Below are 20,842 nucleotides of genomic sequence, written 5' to 3' on the forward strand. Positions count from 1 at the left end.
TAACGCCAGGGACACTCTGGAGGAGTTCTGGGCACCACCCCTGGGATGGTGATGGAGAGGAGAGTGGTTACTCCCCTTTCCTTTGTCCAGTTTCACTCCAGAACAGGGACTGGGGGTCCCTGAATCAGTGTAAACTGGATTATGCAAGGAGGGCACCGTTTGTGTCCCTCAAAGCATTTCCAGAGGTTCTGGAAGGATGCCACTCCCATGCCTGTAACACCTATTTCCAAAAGGAGAGGGTGTAACACCCTTCTCCTAAAGGAAATGCATTGTTCTGCTTTCCTGGTATTGAGCTTCTCAATCCCCAGGAGGGCAGAAACCTGTCTGTGAGGTGGCAGAAGCTGGGGCTGCAGTGGAAACCTCGGAGAGCTGGTTTGGCAGTCCTAAGGGTCCATGGCGGAGCCCCAAGGGTGCATGGAATTGGCCTCCCCAATACCAGATTTTGATTGGGGGTTCAATTTCACAATCTTAGACACCTCACAAGGCCATATTCGGAGTTACCATTGTGAAGCTACATATATGTACTGACAGATATGTAGTGCACGTTCATAATGGTGTCCCTGCACTCATGAAGTACCGGAATTGGCCCTGGAGAACGTGGCTGCACCTTTGCTAGTGCAAGGGTGCCCTCACACAGAGTAACCTTGCACCTAGCCTTCAGTAACTGAAGGTTAGACATATAGGTGACTCATAAGTTACCTTGTGCAGTGAAAAATAGTGGTGAAATAGTGTGTGCACTATTTCACTCGGGCTGCAATGGCAGTCCTGAAAGAGTGTTTGTATGAGCTCCTTATGGGTGCAAAAGAAATGCTGCAGCCCATAAGGATCTCCTGGAAACCCAATGCCCTTGGTACTTAGGTACCATATGCTAGGGACTTATAAGGGGGACCAGTGTGCAGATTAGAATTGGTATTTGGAGTCACTAAATTATAGTGACAGATTTGGTACACAGAGGGAGCATAAGCACTGGAGTTCTGGTTAGCAGAACTCCAGTGGCACAGTCAAGCATACTGACAACACATATAGGCCACAAACCATGAGCACTGGGGTCCTGACTAGCAGGATCCCAGTCAGACAGTAAAAATACACTGACAAACAGGCAGAAATTGGGGGTAACATGCCAAGAAAGATGGTACTTTCCAACAAGTGGTCAACGTCAAAAACACGGGCAAATAAGATGATATTAACAGTGATCAATACATGGTTGATCCTGGTGTTGTAAATCAATTGAGAAAAGAACTAACTAGTGTTTACAGGAGCAATCAACATCATAGGATACCTTTTAGATATTGCAATACTTTATATTTTCGAGAAGGAATATGTAATAGTGTGCAGATTTTTCATTTTCTTAGAATTTATTTGAGTATTTTTAACTTATATATTTTTTTCTCGTTGGATTCCTCACTGAGTTATGGTATATATATTCCAGTATTCCATTTTTTTCTATTAAAGTATATATAAAGAGAAAGGTTAATGTAGTATTCATATCCTGAGGTTTGCTGCATCTTTATGATCTAATTAGATTATATGGTAGAATGTTGGGAGTCATTTGACAATTTGGAAAACAACAGTTGTGTGTCAGCTGCGACCAGATCAAGATGCTCCTCTTTAGCAGTCTCTTCAATGGAATATAAACTGAAAATGTTATACTTCTGACCAGCGTCATTACTACAGAATACTTGTTATCCAAGTTACAGAAACAAAAACAGGACTGTAACAACAGAAAGGAACTTTCAGTACAGTCCACCTTTCATTTCTCACTTAGCAGTATGTTAATGCTGAAAGAATTCGCACATTGAACCTATACCTATTAGCTTTGTCACTGACTATTCTTTCTACAAGTCTAGGGATGGATTTGCATCAATTAGAAAATATGGGAATCCAATCCCAGTAATTCCTGCCCATTTCTACCTCTGCATTGAGAGGTTACAGAAACTGTGAAGCTCCACTTAGCTTCTTGCCCCACACCTTAGTCCAATAAGTTTCCACCTAGTGGTGGTGCTATCACCCAAATTACAAAATGATCCAGCTCACACAGTGGCAGGAACTGCATGCACTTTAAACCAATCAATGAGATTTGAGGGTGTTTTGGTACAGCTTTTGTGCAGCTTCTGTGTGGAGCAGGTACCTGGTTATAATATTGCAGGATATTATTTAAAACTGTTGAAAGAGCGTAGCTTGGCTGTGCCACTACGTCTCTGGGAAAGAGAACGTGAAGGAGTGATCCTTTTCTGTTGGTCACAAGATGGTGGCCACATTTTGTGAACATTTAATATGATTCATTTAATTCCTGCACTGTAAAGCATGTGGGTGGAATGCATCTTTGTTTATTTCATATAATCAACATTTTATGATTATCTTTTTGAGACTAATGTTTTAAGAGTAATATTTTGCATATTCACCTTGTATGTTCTTATATGTAGTATTTAGAATTCATATCATTTGAAAATATATTTGTGTTATATTTACTTGGCTTGAGTGAAGGCCTCCACATACAATTTTCGTTTTTTCACTTACTATTCATTGTTGAGTTGTTTTCTTAAATTATTTTTCCGAGAGGCGGGTGTTAGGATCAGAGACGGAGTCAACAAGAAGCTCATTGTGTGTGAAGGATAAGAAAGCCTCAGACGAACTGTGCAAGGATGAAAAGAGGAGTGTTCTGGAAGCTTGACAGTCGTAACTCTTTTGAATTTGCTGAGCTTCAAGAGTATCAAGATGGGATGCATCAGGTGTTCAGCTGTGATGTCATTGTCCTGGGAAATTGAGAATTTAGGAGGGTTTAGTTAGTGAAGATTCAGATCCTTTCCTTTCTTTAGAGCTGAGGTAAAGACCTCATACTTTATGTGGCTTAATGCCATCACACCACCCTTAACAGAATATTCTACTGAATTTCTGTTTGCAGACCTTTCTGAAATATGTTTAGTATTAAGGGAGGGTAGAGTTTAAGTTTAAATGGTTGGGCAAGAGAGTTTGGTTCTGGTGGCCAAGAATCATATGCTTTTCCTGATCTTTTGTATCACTGCAATAGAACTTTTGGTCTTGTATATGCTTACTAGGCTTAACATTGTGTAACACCTTAATTCTCCTTTACTGATACTATGGCCCTCATTATGACCTTGGAGGTAAATCCCGCTTACCGCCACACTGATGGACGCCCACTTACAGCTTCAGCGGCGGATAGCCGTTCACAATATTATGACACACACACACCAATCTGACAGAATACAGCCACGTACACAAATCCGTCAACCCAAAGGTCAATTCTAAAGTGGTGGTATCAAAACCCACACCGTTACACCAACAGAACAACCCCCACCACATTATGACCCACAAATCACCACGGCGGACATTCAACGGTGGTAAACCATTGGGGTTCATACCGCCACGCTCACAATGGACCCCCACTGACAAAACAACACCACATTGGCCAATACTAAAGACACAGACCTGACACCCATACACACACCCACACCACTATAAAACACCCCCCCACGGTACCAACAACCCTTTATGAATACAATTAATTGCCACAAGACTGACACCAAGACCACTGACACAACTACATACACACACCACATACACCCATACATCCCTCAGGCACCCCACTTCACACACCCCAACACATTACCCTACACACCCTCACCAACACACCTCACAAAACACCCACGGCACCACAAAGGCACCCCCATTTCACTGAAGAGCAGTTAAGGGTCATGGTGGAGGAAATTGTCAGGGTAGAGCCACAGCTATTTGGAGCACAGGTGCTGCAGATATAAATAGCCAGGAAGATGGAGCTATGGCTGAGAATCTTGGAAAGGGTCAGCTTTGGTGGGATAGCATCCAAGAACAAGGGACAACATCAGGAAGAGGTGGAACGACCTACGGGGGAAGGTACGTTCCATTGCAGCATGACACCAGCTCGCTATCCAGAGTACTGGCAGTGGACCCCCACTTCCTCCCCCGCAACTTACCGCATGGGAGGAGCAAGTCTTGGCAATACTGCATCCTGAGGGCCTTGCCGGAGTAGGAGGAAGACTGGATTCTGGTAAGTCAACTCTCTTCTAATATCACCCCCCCTACCTGCATGCCATCACATACCCTCACCCTCACTCCCAACAGTCCACCACATCCCACACATCCCATCACATTTCACTAATCCCAATGCCAAGCCCTGCATTCCATACCAATGCATGGACACCCCTCATAGCCCTGCATGGACACTCATCACTAAAACATGCACAGCATAGAGAACTAACACGCACCGTTGACTGATGTAGATCGGTTCACCGTATGGATCAACACTCTTGATCCATACTTGAAATTTACCTCTGCAGTCTCCTCCACCCATTTACCTTTTTTGGACCTCATGATCAACATTGACAAGGGTAAGCTGTCTACAAGCACTTATCATAAACCAACAGATTGTAACAGCCTACTCCTGTATGAGAGCCATCACCCTAACTCTTTGTGAGATAACTTACCATTTGGCCAGTTTTTATGTCTAAGACGCAACTGTAGTTCTCCACGAGAATTTGAGAAACAAGCCAATGACCTTCAAGACAAACTTCAAGAACGCCACTATCCTCCGAAAATTGACAATTTAGCCAGCAAAAGAGCAAGAAATAACAATAGGGATGCCCTTTTGACAATTACCAATAGGGGCCCACAGTCTCACCTGACTTGTCTTTCTACATACACCCCATTGGCAAATAATATGAAGAAGTTGATCAATAAATGATGGTCAATTTTGGCGAGTGGTGGCATTGATATTCCAAAACCATTATTCGCATTCAAACGCACTGTCAATATCAAGGATATCGTGGTTCATACATGCCCACGAATTAATCGCAACAACTCTATCCAAACGACTTTGTGGAACCTCCCTGAGTCAAGGGACATTATCCTTGTGGCCAGTGTAATGTTTGTCCACTGACTAGACATTTTAAGACACTTGACTTAGATCCCATTGGTAAATGGCGACTCAAAAAGCATACCAATTGTAACACCCGGAATTGCATTTATATGATTATTTGCCCCAGTGGTTTACGCTACATTGGTATGACTACTAGACCAGTTAAAGTACGTATCAATGAACACAGAAGTAGTATTAGATGTGGACGCGTCACCACAAGACTTTGTGCGCACTTTTTAGAAACCCCTCACACCCCTGATGAACTATGGTGGGTGGTTCTGGAAGCACCGATAGTCCGACCTAATGACTCACGCTCCCTTTTTAGGATTGAACAGAGGTGGGTCTTTAAATTGGGGACCAGTATGCAAGGGTTGAATGATGAGATACCATAAATTACCCTTGAATATAGCTAGGTAACTCTATAACTTCTTCACCTTTTTGGGTTCATTTATTAATAAATACTACTCAGCATTTTCTTAATGAGGGGACTTTATATTGATAATGTCATGGGGTTTGTCGATCTCCCCTGCTTTGACTTATTTGGCCTTTTCTATTTAATTTTCCTGTCAAAAAACAATTCTCTAACTGCCATTTTGATGTTTATTGTTACATCTGGACCTATTTCTGTTGATTTATACTTCTTAACATTCAGAGCCCCTCGTGTATTAAAATACATTTTATGTGAGTAGATAATTTCCAGAGAGATACAAGTTTCTTGATTGTTTTCCGTTTTCCATGTCTACTACTGCTGGGTTAGTCCTTGTCCTACCTTTATTTCTCTGACACGAGACGCGCACGAGCCAGAAGACACTTTCGCATCCGGGCCTTACCGTGTTCATATTGGCTCCGACAGTGCTCCACTTTTATGATTCGGGAGCGCTGCCGGAAGGTAGGTCCAATACTAAGGACCGCTGACCAAATTGTAAGTACTCTCTCTCGCATTGTTCTATCCGTGGCCGGCTACTTAACAGATACATTTCTGTGTTCCCCTGTCGGGCGTTTACTTCTTGCCATGCAGACATTATCCTATTTGCATGGCTGTTGGGCACCTTTTCCACTATGACATTAGACTATGGCTATAATGAATTTTCCCAACTTTATTTCTATATGGTGACAATGTTTTGAACTATATTTCTACAAGTCTTCAGTGTTTATATTCAACAATCCCATTTTCAGTTTAGAATCACTAAACGAATGATGACTATTAATGTGTCATTCTCCATTGCTGATTTTACTGTTGCACAGACAGGATGGAGCAAGAGAGGTCATTGGTTTTAATCATAGATTGTTGTCATGGTAATCATTATCAATATTTAATTTGCCAAACGATCCCTGTTTTTAGATAGCATCAGCATCAGTCCCAGGCATGTGTTTTCCTATGGAACTACATCTCATAATTGGGGATGGTAAGCCTTATAGTTCCTCCTACCATGTGAATTATCACTGGTCACCTACTTGACGTGTGCACACTATTTCCCACAGATTGGGTATTATTGACAATTTGGTTATGATATAATTATATAAGCCTTTGTTTTTCAGGGCGACCGTATTAATTTTATCAGTTGACTCAATGTAAGTGACTGTTTCTTAGCCCCTAGTTTAAGTTTTATATTTAGTTGCGTTATAGGAGAGGTAGTTTTTCGGTCCTGATGAAGCGTCGATGGATCCGGCTGGACCACGAGACGCGAAACATGTTGACCCATGACTAGAGTTTCCATGATAGTTTAAGGCCTCTAAGTTTTGTTTTTGAAAGTACATGAGCATTACCACTCAACTTCCACTTTCGGTTTGTTTTCAATCTTGGCCTTCATCTCATTCGAGCTGATTAAACTTATGATGTGCTTTGAGATTCAGAGCTAATTTTGTTTTTTTTCTCTCTGGATTCTCTTGGTGCCTGTAACAAGGTGTTCACCTCTATATTGTCAAACACGCCAGTCACTATAAAAGGATTTCAGCTGAGAGCCCCCCCTTTGGGGAGCCTGTCAGGCATTGCAGCGCTGGTCTGACGAGGAGCATTCCCAATGATGAAACTAGACATCCACTGTGATGCGTAAGGGTTCTTGCTCCTGAAGAATCAGGTCCCTGTGTCTTTCTAATTTGGAACAGTGTACTCTTTTGTTTTTGTATTTGTCAAATCACCAACATCAGCAAAATTAATAGCCAGAGGGAACAGTAAGTGGGCATAAAAGTGGGAAATACCAGCATGCCAATGCCACACAGAATACAACCAAAGTCATTGAAATGTAAAGTTACACTGTCTCACCTGTGTTTCATTGGAAGTACTGACGGATTATAGATGATTTGTTGTCCCCATCCTCATCCTCTGCCTCCTCATCCTCACTGTCAACAGGGTCCACTGCTGCCACAGGGGAACCTCCAGTCACCTCCTCCTGCAGAAAAAGGACATGGCATCTGAGGGTCAGGTTGTGCACCATGCAGCATGCCACTACTATCTGGCAGACCTTCTTGGGTGAGTAGCAAAGGGATCCACCTGTTAGATGGAGGTACATGGACCTGGCCTTCAGGAGGCCAAAGGTTCTCTCAGTTATCCTTCTGGTTCGTCCATGTGTCTCATTATAACGTTCTTCTGCCCTTGTCTTGGCATTCCTCACAGGGGTCAGCAACCATGGTAGGTTTGGGTAACCAGAGTCACCTGCAAATATTGAGGGACAACATTTAGCCACATACTATCCTATATGCCCCACACCGTAGGCATACACCAACATATACTGGGTGGAAACAACGGCTCACCTATTAGTCACACCCTGTGACTCTATAATTGGGCCATCGCATTTGGGATGCTGCTATTCCTCAGGATGAAGGCATCATGCACCAGCCTAGGATATTTAGCATTGACGTGGGAGATATACTGGTCCGCCAAGCACACTATCTGCACATTCATAGTGTGGAAACTCTTACGATTCCTGAACACATGTTCATTCTGCCGGGGGGAGGGCAAATGCAATATGTGTTCCGTCAAACGCCCAAATTATTTTGGGAATATGTCCATTGCATAAAACTCTGCCTTCACAGTGGCCAAATCCTCAGCCTGGGGGAATGCAATGTAGCTGCACATGTGTTTTATCAGGGCAGACAACACTCTTGTCAGCACTATTGAGAACATTGGCTGTGACATTCCTGCTGACAAGCCCAATGTCACTTGGAAAGAACCATTTGCCAGGAAATGGAGCACTGATAGCACTTACACAAGAGGGGGGATGGCAGTGGGGTGATGGATAGCAGATATCAGGTCAAGCTCCAATTGGGCACACAGCTCTGTGATTGTGGCCCTATCCAGTCTCAAGGTGAGTATTATGTGCCTGTCCTCCAATGTAGCCAAGTCCACCAGGGGTCTTTACATGGGGGTATGTCTCCAGCTCCTATTCATCCGCAGCGGTAGTAATCTAAGGGACAAAAGAGTGAGGAGGCTGTCACAAACTGAACAATGGAGCCACAACAGTAGCCTGCAATCAGTAACCATGCCATGGGTGAGTGTAATTTGTCCAGTATGTGCCTATTTCTCTGTGATACTTTATTATTCCATAGGCCTGCCCCCCCAGAAATGGAGGAAGGGGTGCCCGTCGAACTATGACACGCCTGATGGCCGGTATACTGGCGGTGGCCCATCCTGAGCTGGATGGGCACTTGAGGGCATCGCAGCAGCCAGAAGGAGGTGAGTACAGTGACCATTATTGAAGGAAACGGCTGGAGGGGTGGTGGTTGTGTCAGTGGGTGCCCCTACGACAGGCCAGACAAAGCAGTGTAGGTCCTATGGTGGCTAAGGGTCTGAAGCAGAATTACTACCTACCTAGCTTGTTAGCATCCACTACTGGTCAGGGCTGTGTGGGTCCCAGGTGTGCTGCAACTGGCGGTGTGTGCTCCTCCTCATTCCTTGGTGGCTAGCAATATCACTGGTAGTGCAATGCTTAGTGCGTAGGCCTGTTCCTTGTGTGTGAGGGTGCTGTGTATGCCAGCGATGGTGTTGTTGCAGTCATTGACCATGTGCATCCTTTGTCTCTCTTCTGCCCTTTCTTGTATTGTCATCCTGTCCTTATATGCATTTGCATCATCTGGCGTAGGAGAAGAAGCACCGGCAATGGAGGGAGCTGCATCCCACAGGACCCAGGAGGCAGAGTCCACCGACGATGAGGACAACAGTGGGACAGAGGGCAAGGGAGCATCAAGGCAGAGACTGGAGGGGACAATACAGACTCTGATACCTCCTTCGATGGGAGCTTCCTCGTGGTGGCGGACACCTCTGTGACCATCCTAGTTACAGATACAGCCGCTACCCCGTACCAGCACCGCCCTCCCCGCAGCCCCACAGCAAGCTGCATGTGCCCGCTCACCCAGGAGGGTGGGCATCTCCCTTGCCCCAGGCACCTCAAGCCCTGCCCCTGTGAGCTCTGCTGCCCTGAGTGAGGAGGCTATGGACCTCCTGAGATCCATCTCTGTAGGGCAATCAACCATTGTGAATGCCATCCATGGGCTGGCTGCCCAAATGCAACAATCTAATGCATTCCTGGAGGACATTCACAATGGATTGGTGGCCCAACAGAGATCAATCTATGTTCTGGCCTCATCTCTGATGGCAGCAATTGTCCCTGTTTCAACCGCCCCCTCTCCAACTTCCACTTCCCAGTCCCATTCTCTTCATCCCCAATCCATCCCAAGCACACAGCCAGGCGAGCATGCACATAAGACAACACCCAAAAGTGTCACAGGCAAACACAAGCACCACACTTCATCCCACAGGCACTCACACAGACACCATCCATTTGCAGACACAGCATTCACTAATTCTACTTTCTACCCCTCATCCTCCTCCTCCACCTCCCACCCAGTTGTCCACATTCACCTCTGCATACACTACATCATTATCCACTACCTGCATCATCACCTCCACAACATCCATGCAGATGTCCCCTGTGTCCTCTCCTACCGTGTCTGTCCACCCTCCTAAAGTACAAAAACTCAAGCACTCCGGCACCCAGCAGCCATCCACCTCACTGCAGTATACAACCCATGCACCTGCACCCAAATCCAGCAAACACTTAAAATACTCCCTCATCCTCCACTCCCATTTCTTCTCCCTCTTCCCACCCCAATGTCCCAAGAAAGCTTTTCCTTTCTACCATTGACCTCTTCCCTCCCCCTCCCCCCTGTCCTGCATGGATCACCAGGGTACCAAGAACCCAGTCAAGCATCTCAGCCAAACAGTCCACGGGCCCTGTTCTATCAGCACCAACTTGTGGTGGAAAGGATTCCAGGCCACAAATACTGAAGGGAAAGGAGCCTGCACCAGTCAGCAGAAAGAGGAAGGAGCCTGCACCAGCCAGCAGAAAGGGGAAGGAGCCTGCACCAGCCATCAAAAAGGGGAAGGAGCCTGCACCAGCAGCTGTCACAGAGCCCCCATCGTCAGCTGTGGTTGTGCAGTGATCAGTGAATGCAAGGGCTGAGCAGGAGCCTCCCACTACCACCACCACATTGCAGCCATCAGAGGAGCAGGGGCTGAGCAGGACCCTCTCACCACCAGCACCGCAGTGCAGCCATCAGAGGGTGCAAAGGCTGAGTGGGTGCCTCCCACAACCACCACCACACTGCAGCCATCGGAGGGTGTAGGGGCTGAGCAGGAGCCTCCAACAACCACCACCAGAGTGCAGCCATCAGAGGATTCAGGCGCTGAGCAGGAGCCTCCAACGACTACCACCAGAGTGCAGCCATCGGAGTGTGCAGGGGCTGAGCAAGAATCTCCCACAACCACCACCACCACAGTGCAGCCGTCACTGCTGGTGGAGTCCTCCAGAGCCAGTGGGCAAGTCACCCACTCAACAGACTGTGGCCAGCACTCCCCAGGACCAAGGACAGGGCATGTTGCCCCCTCCAGAACCAGTGGGGAAGACACCCACTCGAGAGACTGTGGCCTAGAGCTCCCCAGGACAAAGCACAGCCCATGTTGCCCCCTCCAGAACCAGTGGGGAAGACACCCACTCGAGAGACTGCGGCCTAGCACTCCCCAGGACCAAGCACAGGGCATGTTGTCCCCTCCAGAACCAGTGGGGAAGACACCCACTCATGAGACTGTGGCTGAGCACCCCCCAGGACCAAGCACAGTGCATGTTGCCCCATCCAGAACCAGTTGTCTTGTTTCCGCATCAGGCTGAGGTACCCCTTGCTCCCTCTGAGGTGCCTGCCTATTTGCCAACTGATTCCCCAGCAGTGTTCTCTCCGTATTGGTGCAGGGAACGAGTGGGGCCTTGGACTTTGCCCTGTGGTGATGTGGCCTCTGTGAAGTGATGACTGGGCAGTGTCTCTTTTTTGTACATTTGTACATATCTGTTGCATTGCCAAATATTTTTTTTACTTCTGATGATCTTATTACAATCACTTTTGTCAATTTCCGCTGTCCTTGTATTATTCAGGCGATATACGGGGATAAATAGTTTTTGTAATGCTTCTGGTTGTGTGTATGGCATGTGTGTGTGGGGTGTGTGTTGTGCATGTGTGTGTCACTCTCGTTTCCCGTCCCCTTGTGTGCTAGGCGGCTGTACTCACCGTCGTCATCTTTACCGGCATTGGTCATTCATGGTGGAGCATAACGTAGAAGATCATCGGTAAGACCTGCAGTTCTGGTTCCATGGTGCTGTGGTTCCTCCCTGTATCTCCAGTGATGAGTCCTTACACTTCTGAGCTCTGTTCCCCCCAGCCTTTTGATGGCATTGGTACCGCCCCGGAAAAGGTGGCAGATTGGCATGTCATAATATAGTGGGCGGAACTTTGTCTTCCGCCTGGCTATAGGGGGCTACCGCAGTGGTGCCTGTTGTTTCTGCCCTGGCAGTCGGTGTGGTACTTTGGCTGTCTATGGGAGTTATCACCGCCATGGTCATAATTTGGCGGTACTTACTGCCAGCCTATCGCTGACTGCCAGGGTCGTAATGAGGGCCTATATGTTTATATCATGGTTTTGAGACTCATTTATGTAACATTGACTTTGAGTCTGTAATAAGCCCATTTCCCTCTATGAATTAACTTGAAATGTTATTATGTGACATTCGGGTTAAAAAACACTGCCTAATGAAATTTAAATATGTTACTCTTCACCCCTCATAACTGTGAAGAAAAGATTCATCGGACCCTAGGATTAGTGAAAGGGCCCCAGGCTTTATCACAGTCTAAGGCTTGTAACTGCAAAAAGATTTTAAGGTCAGTCGTTGAGGACCAACTCGCACTTTCTGGAAATAACGTCACTCTAGCCAAAGCACAGACATTTGCTTTTCCTTACTATTAGAAAAAAGTAGCAGTTGTTTCAAAAGTGATGGCCTCAGAGGTGCGTTCTGAATAGTTTTGTTGTTTTGCCAATTTAGGTTGCTAAATCATTAGCAACCGAAATCAGAAGGGGCTTCCGGGCAGCATGCAGGATCACAAATACAGCACTAAACCTTTTTTACTGTCAGAACAAATGACAGCACCTACTACAAATGTAAAAGGTTGTGCTTACAGGAGTGACCATGGTGTGAGCTGTAGGTGTGGAAAGTAAAGGCCTGTGAAATATGCCATTGTCACGGCCCCCTTAATGGCCACAAAAGCTGTCACTATTTCAAAATGTCATCTTGACGGAACCACGCATCAAAATCAGTGGTTAATTTGAGCTGGTTTTTCTAGCGGCGGGCTACCAGCATTCATTTTGGTGACCAGCACTTAAGACTTTGACTTAGAGAAAGAGAGAGAAAAATGCAAAAAAGGGCACAAAAGGAAGAAGAGAAAGACAAAAGAACTGATACAAAGGGAGAAAGCAAGAAAGAAAAAGGACCAGGATGAGGGAGAGGAGAGGAACATGCCTTTATTGGTGGACGAAAGAAGCATGAGGTGAAATCATGACTACACAGCCTTGGTATTTGCTAACTCTGACATAAGGAAGCACCAGCAGTGGTTTTTTTAGATAACTTTGGGAACCAGAACATAATATTTTTCAAATTAAGCCCTGATCAGCATGTTAGCTCTTACTGTATATTTGCACAGCAGGCATGTTTAAATATATAATTGCAAACCTTGGGCATAGGTAAGCAGGCTCAGTGTTACAACTCTGTCCATTAAATGTAAGTCAGATCACAAGGGGCCTTTGGAAGGCGTTCATCAAACGAGGGCTACAGGTGAATCTCAGTAGTCAAGAGCCACTGGTGTCCCCTTAACCCTTCGCCTGAAATTGAAAATCAAAAAGCATGTGCAGCAACTGAGTGCTTCTCAAATGCAACAGCTTTCAAAAACTGCTCAGGGCACTCCCAACAGTTTCATCAGCTGTGTAGGAAAATGCCGTTTTTGTATGATCACCCCTACCGTTTTTGCCCCCGTGAAGATGGTTGTGAGTCTAAAAATGCACTGGAGCATGTTCACCAGGCGCCAGTGCCAGTGTTCTCTCTTGAAATCTGATGTATGTGAATTGGTATCCACAATTGGCAAGGTCTTAAATCCCCTTATATGTCCCTGGTAAATGGTACCAGTGGTACCCAGGGCATGCGAGTTAAAGGGGTCACTAGGGCGTGAAGCACTGATTGTGCTACCTTGAGCGGCCCAAGTAAACAGCTGACAGCAGTCCTGACATTTCAGACTGCAGGAGCAGTGCAAACTACTCCAACTCGACTTTGCCCTCAATGTGTGGCAATGTCAAGGCATGACTTTTAATGTTGCAAGTCACCCCTAAAGTAGGCCTCAATACGCCCAGGAGGCAGAGTGCATTATATTAAAGGCGTGGACATGTAAGGGCATGTTTATATATCCCTATAGTAGTCTCTTTCCATTAAGGACTACTATAAGTGGTCAGGGGGCTATAGGCTAATATGGGTTGGCACCTGGGAATCCTGAGGTGGTCAACTCCATTATGGTCCTGCTGAAGTATGTCATGTTTGGTATAAAACAACTTGTCTCATTAAAACGTACTTTATTCCAAAGTCATATATAATGTTACAAGCACCTAGGTGGCTAAGTTAGAGTTTGCGCACCTGGTTGCCCCAGCCTTTCCTGTGCCCTGGCTGGCAGCCCACAGCTGCCACCACCAAGACAGGAATCTGACCTCCTGTAAGGAGGTGTGAACCCTCCTAGGAATCAGAAACAAAAGCCTTCCTGGGTGGGAGGTGTCACCTTCCTCCATGGCAGCATGGCCAATGAAGTGGCACACCAAGGCTATGAACTTCAAAGCCCACACCAACTCTCAACTCCCAAAAGAGGACAATGCCATTCCCATGCCCCCAGGCACATTTGCACCTGGGTATGTAGGAAATAAGGTAGTCAGGGGGCATACTCCCAGAAGGCTAGCCAAAACCCCTTGGGTGGTCTACATGGTCTGTACTGCCTAGGATGGATTCTGCCATTTTTAAAATTGACAAAATAGAGGTTTCTGGGTAGAGAATGTGGCACACACAGGAGGATGTGGTCACTTCCAGGGCGTATTAGCCACTGGGCTAGTAGCCCATTGGCTAGTTGCACCCACAACTCTAACATTCCTAAACCCAAGGGGCACCACTAACACCAGATCTTCAGATCTAATTCAACTTGCAGCCAAGGACAAAGAAGAGACCAGAGTCTGTGACTTCAGGACCTGCACAATGCAAATGCATAATACCCTGCACCTATGGCAACAACCGTGCAAATGCATGACTGCGACTCGTCCCAGGCCAGAGGCCTGTTCCAAAGGCAAGAGGAACTTCGCTGAGCACCAAATGGAACTCCCGAACTACCTTGTACTAAAGGTTCTAGTCCCCTGCTGCATGCAGGTAAAGCATGCTCCCGAAACCAAAGAATTCCTGACCATTGGGACCGCCATGGAACCCAAAAGCAGATGGTCTAGTGCATTGTGAGAAGTGTAGTCCTGACTTCCGGCAAGTTTCAGTTGCTACTGTTTTCCCCAGACTCCAGGACTTCAAAGTTACCATATGCTATGTTTCTGACTGCAAAGGCTTGTTGGTGGCCAGTCCAGCTACCACTACCTTTTTTTTGACGCTGCACTTCAAAGGAATCCCGCAACATCTTTAACTTGTCACCTCAGTGTCCCAGTTTCTGCCTCGATTTCCTTATTAGCACAACTGAGTGATAAAAGCAGCTTTCCTGCTGCTACCGCTTCAGCACCAAGGTCAGCCATGCCAACTCTGCACCCTGGACCCACAAAATAGGTAAAATTCAACTAACTGCCATAGCTTGGTCTTTGGACCCACATCACCTTAACCTCTACTGCTTTCCACTGGACTTGACCTGCAAGTGGCCGATTCTCACAAGCTGTGCTATCCATTAATCACAATGTTAAGGGTAAAGTTTTACAGTACTGAATGCACTGATTTATTGTTCCTTAAAAAATTCACAACTCTAGTTAAATTGATCCGTTTGTGTGTGTTTAGGTGTCTAAGGGCAGTATGTACGGCCGTATGTTTTGGAACTCATAATGTACGACTCATTTGTGAGTCGCTAAACCAAATACACAAAAGTGTCAATGACACTGTTTGCGATTCCCAGTGGGGTTGTAAATGACCTACCTCATCAATATTCATGAGGTAGGTCACAATAGAGTTAGTGCACAACGGAGGCTGACAAGAATTTTAAACTGTCTGTCATCCCAACTCTGAAGATCAGTGTTCAAAGAGTTTTGTGCAAAGCTAGGGGCATTGACTATAGAATGGCAGCCAAAAGGGAGGCTCTTGAATGAGCCTCAGATTCTACAAGAAAGTAAATCTAGAGTGGGAGGGCTGTTTCTCAGTGGAAGACCTTAAAAAAGGTGAGGAAGATGCATATGGCCAGACTGAAGATGATGGGAAATAAGTTAACTATAACTGGTGAATTTCTATGGTTTAATATGTTTAAAATGTTAGCCTAAATATAAAGCCCCTCTAACCTTTGTTTTTTTTAAAGTGAATGTCTATGGTCTTTAATTCTATTCCACAACTATAATGCCCCCATAACCTTTGATTTTTTCAGTGAATTTCTATGTTTTTTTAACATATAGTAATTTTCATTACTACACGTTAATCCAACCACCACCATGCACAGCCCTTGGCCTTGCACATTGGTGGTTGGCCACGTTGACTGGATGCATGAGGGTGTCAGTGGGTCTGTGAGTGGATGTGTGAGAGTGTGAGTGGGTCCGTGAGTAGATGTGGGACTATCTGAGTGGGTCTGTGCGTGGGGGCCTGAGGGTCTGACTGGGGCTGTGAGGGCTGTGAGTGGGTATGTGAGTGTCTGAATGGGTCTGTAAGTGGGCGCATGAGTGTCCGTATGGGTCTATGAGTGGGTGCATAAGTGTCTGAGTGGGTATGGGAGTGGGAGAAAGATTGAAAGAGAGAGAGAGAGAGAGTGGGAGAGAGGTTTTTTTTTGGCTTTGATGTACGATAGACATAGAATGAGATGTTTCTGCACTATTTGAAGAGAAGAATGTATTTGTCATTCAAAAATAGTAAGACCACCTTTCAGTATGAGCCTTAAACATTTGCAGGTGAAAATAAAATAAAGGAGGGAAATGACCCTGGATACACCCTGAGTTGAACCCTGCGGCAATGCCAAGAAATCCTAGCTATTACCTCAAACCAAATCGTGGATTTCGTGCCTTAGGCCAATGGATCAACATGATATTGATATGAGAGGATGTCAAGGATGGGTATCACAATAATCATCAATAAACAAGAAATCAATAACATAATTATTACACAATAACCACACCAGTTTATTAAGAAGGATTATACATTTATTTCCCTATTTTAACAATGATAAAGTCACAATTAGAATCCTCAAGCATAAATGATAAGCATATAAAGTCATCAACAGTTGATTACAATGCCTTATATATCTGAGTCTAATCAAGACAAGTAAACAAATTAACTCAAGTATTATAACACAACTTAATAACACTAATATTTGCAACAGTGAAATAAAATAAATTTGAGCAAAAGATCAAAGAATGTCAATATAAATCATGAGCATGTAAAGACAAATTCCTTCACTAACCACTGATTAGCATTAACTTGTTGGGCTTCATGTAAAAAGAATTTAGAAACACACATTTAGGAAAATATACTAGCTCAGGTTATAGAAAAAATAATATCATTATGGAGCAATTAATTTATGAGTTGCAGCTGGTACCTGTAAAACAAGAGACACATATAACAATACAATTTCACACATTGCCAATAGAAAAACAACATGCAGATCAATTCAGCAAGGGGACACCATCAGTAGGACGATCCCTCAAGCCTTTATGACTAGAATATCACTGGAAAAGCTTGTAAGGTCTGGTCTGCATCAACAGCTAAACCCACTTCACTAATGTGACTCTCTCCCATGAAGAACAAGAACTCCCTCCCCAAGAATAAATGACAGAATATTATATTATCTTTCACAAAACTTATGATTGGTCAAGACATGGGGTGTTATACGATTCAGCCAATAAAACTAAAGTTAGATAACTAAAAGTTACACATTCATAGTACACTAACATTTTATTCGTCAACAGTACTTTTAAGCAATCATTAGCTATACTCAATTTATAAAAATGTCTTGTCTTCCGTCTCGTCTGTGGATCCATTGTTCCATCTCATCAAGACTTCACTCCTCAGGAAGAAACATCTTACAACGTAACATCTATTTCCATCCTCGATGAAGAAACCACACGTTAGTGACAATTCTAAACACTAGGACAGTCAAACTCGAGCAATGACCTAATAAATCTGCAATTGTAAGATATAACACAAAAACCCACTAGGTGTAGCTGTCTACACATCTATAAGCTATTACTCACTCTTTTAAGTAAGCATTGAGCAATGGAAAACAACTGCAAATTTAGCTAAAGTTAGCTGAAGTAGAAAACAAAATTAATTATGGTGGCCATTTACAAAAGTCACCCGTTTTTCACACATTAGTTTATCAATGATCAGTGCATTATTAATCAATAAAATCAATTAGTAGTCTTCACTAATCCCTCCTCTGATGACCAATTATGTCATCACCCAAAACCCAAATAAATTAATTTATTTTTATTTTTCAAAATTCAAAATCTTGTCTCTCTCATCTTTGCATTAATTTTCCCTTTCCCTTTCCCATAAAACGTATTCATTTGAACATCAAATCTTTTCTGATTCTTTTCAAAGCTTTTCTTTTTCACCCATTTGATTATTCTATATGATCCCCACGTTCCAATTAAACAAAACACAATTATTGAAATCCATTTGACTATTTTTAATATAATTCCTTTCCCCAGGTTTCCCTTGCTTTCTCCCAGACTGTAGTTTCTGTTAGTTCTTTTAAATCTTCTTTGTTATTTGTTACATTTTTAATCAAACCTCTAATTTCTCTAGAGTTATCTGGTATATACGTACAGCAATGGGATTGCTTACTCAAACCTAGTAATTTGCAAACTCTGCCCTCTTTTGCCAAAAGAATGTCTAACGCAAGGTGGTTCTGAAGTACCATAGCTCTTGTAGCAGCTAATTTAGTATCTAGAAGAATGATAGCTCCAGAATACCTTGTCAACATGTTGTCCAGTATTGTAGACAACTTCTGTATCTTAATAGAATTTAGAACTACTCCTACTGAAGGAATTATAGCTCCAAAAATGTCTCCCACAATGCTAGAAATTGATTCTCACTTGTGTCTTGTTTGAATCCTCGTCATTTTAGGAAATTTACTCAAGTCCTCCAGCTGAAATATTTTTGGAATGACTATTCCCAAATAGCATGTGCCATACCACCCTCTAGGAAGACTGTAATAAGCATGGCTTTCACAAATACAGTAAACACCAGGCATTGGTGGGTCCTGTCCATTTATCATAAAATCCCATTTACTCCGAAACACCAACACATGCCTACATTCACTCGTTCCCACAAACACTCTATTATTACTTCTCTGTGGCCTATATATACAAAGTTTTCCCACATGCTCAGCATCCAGTGTTAGTTTTCCGTGTTTAGTAATATCAGTATAAACATAGTCAATCCCAGGTCTATGACTAATCATTCCTTTATTTATCCTAGCCCTTATTTCTCTTATAGTTTCTTCTGTGTTATCAAGAAATTTCTTCTTTACAGGTGTTAGCAAGCAGGTTAAATTATTTCTATGAGCAAAAGCAGTTTCAAAGGTTAGAGAAGGCTCAAAGAAATCTCTCATAATAACTATGTTATTATCCTTGGCTATTTTATTCAAATAACCAATGACAGGTACAAATGAAAACACTACATCAAAGTTCGAAAATAAATACTGGATATACTCTTGGTTATAGAAACGCATTAGTAAAAAACTGAAAATTATCGCATATGTCACTGATAGACTATGATAAGTAGTTCCTTCTTCCACTGAAGTCGAATCTGCGTACAAACATTATAATCTTTCATGTCCATCACCTCAACACACTCACGCAATAAGTGATAGAAAACATTAGAAGAAAGCGTTTTCCCTTAATGTAACTATTTGGCATCTATCTTAAACTTATCTTTTGTTAGTGACATTGTAGTAAAGAATTTTCAATCCCTACAGTATAGTTGGCTCCACTCGTCCCATGAAAAATCACACCTAAAAATAACAATAAGCATATCAGCACACTTACTTACATATTTCCAACTGCTGATTCTATTGTTTTGGTTACTAAAGTTTCTCAAGGCCCCTGAAGAACTAAAAGCAATAAAACAAAAAAAAAAAGAAAAAAAAAATGTAATTTTCCAACATTTTTGAAAAACAAAAATCCCTCCTAATTTTTCAAAAGTTCATTCACACAGGAGATTCTTCTTGTCAAATCCGGTACAGCAGCTTATCAAAATTCAGTATCTCAATTTGTCTAAATCAGTTATCAATGTCTCTTCTAAGCAAGACTTTCAAAATGTCTTACTATTTCACCTTTTTCCAAACACACCCTGTCATTCTTCATGTGCCAAAAAGAAAATTCTCAATGTCTCTTTCAAAACAATAGCTCAAAAATTATTTTTGCCATTCATTGGTAGTTACATATGCCCATTCTGGAGCAGAATATCTCTTGCTTGCAACACTTTTTCTTTTTTGTCTTTTACTACTTTCACCTTCTTCTCCATTACTATTTTCTCCTTCATTCAGTTCTTTTTCCTCCTGAATTGGTGAAACCACATTTATCTTTCCTTCTTTTGAGCTTTTCTCCAGCCAATTATCTCCTTTTAGTGTCCACTTTGTCAGTAACTTTCTCAAAATTGGATTCAAACTTGAGCTTGAACCCTTCTCTTCTGACGTTCCCGCAACTCATTCAGGAAGAGTCAAATCCACTTGGGCGGGATCTGTCTCGATTCCTTTTCCAACGGGTCAGTCACTTTGTCAGTTCAATTTGGTATGTCAAACCACCTGCTGCAGAGCAGATGTTCTCTCATTTGGTTTTCTTTGATCACTCTCTTCTGAGGACAGCCACCTCTGATCAGAACTTCTCTCAACTGATGTTTCTTCTTCTTCTTGTGCTGATTTTAACTCTACTCTACTCATAGACATTTGGCTTTTCTCCACATTTTGCTCTTTTTCATCTGTCATACGAGTGGGTACATTTTAAACATTCTCAGGAATCTTTTCCAACTTCTTTCTTTCTTGCTCTTGACCTGCAATACCGTTAGCTGCTGGTAACCTCAATAGTTCCTCTTCTTGTTCTGTTGGATTTTTCACCTTTCTTGTATGGCTGGCATGCACCCAGTTCGGCAAACCTGCACACTTCACAGCTGTCGTTGTTACAAGGATGATATGATAGGACCCCTTCCACTGTGGCTCCAAACACGACTTCCTCACATGTTTTTGTACGGTGACCCAGTCGCCAGCTCTCAAATTGTGACCTTGAGATTGTTGAACTGTTGTAGTTTCTACCTGATGAGAAAAAGATTGGACCACATCATCCAAGCCTTTTCAAAAATCTAGCACCATGTCAACTGTAATATTTACAAGTGCAAGTGCTGGTATTGC

This window comes from Pleurodeles waltl, chromosome 6 (assembly GCF_031143425.1).
Source record: "Pleurodeles waltl isolate 20211129_DDA chromosome 6, aPleWal1.hap1.20221129, whole genome shotgun sequence".
In the NCBI taxonomy this organism is placed as follows: Eukaryota; Metazoa; Chordata; class Amphibia; order Caudata; family Salamandridae; genus Pleurodeles; species Pleurodeles waltl.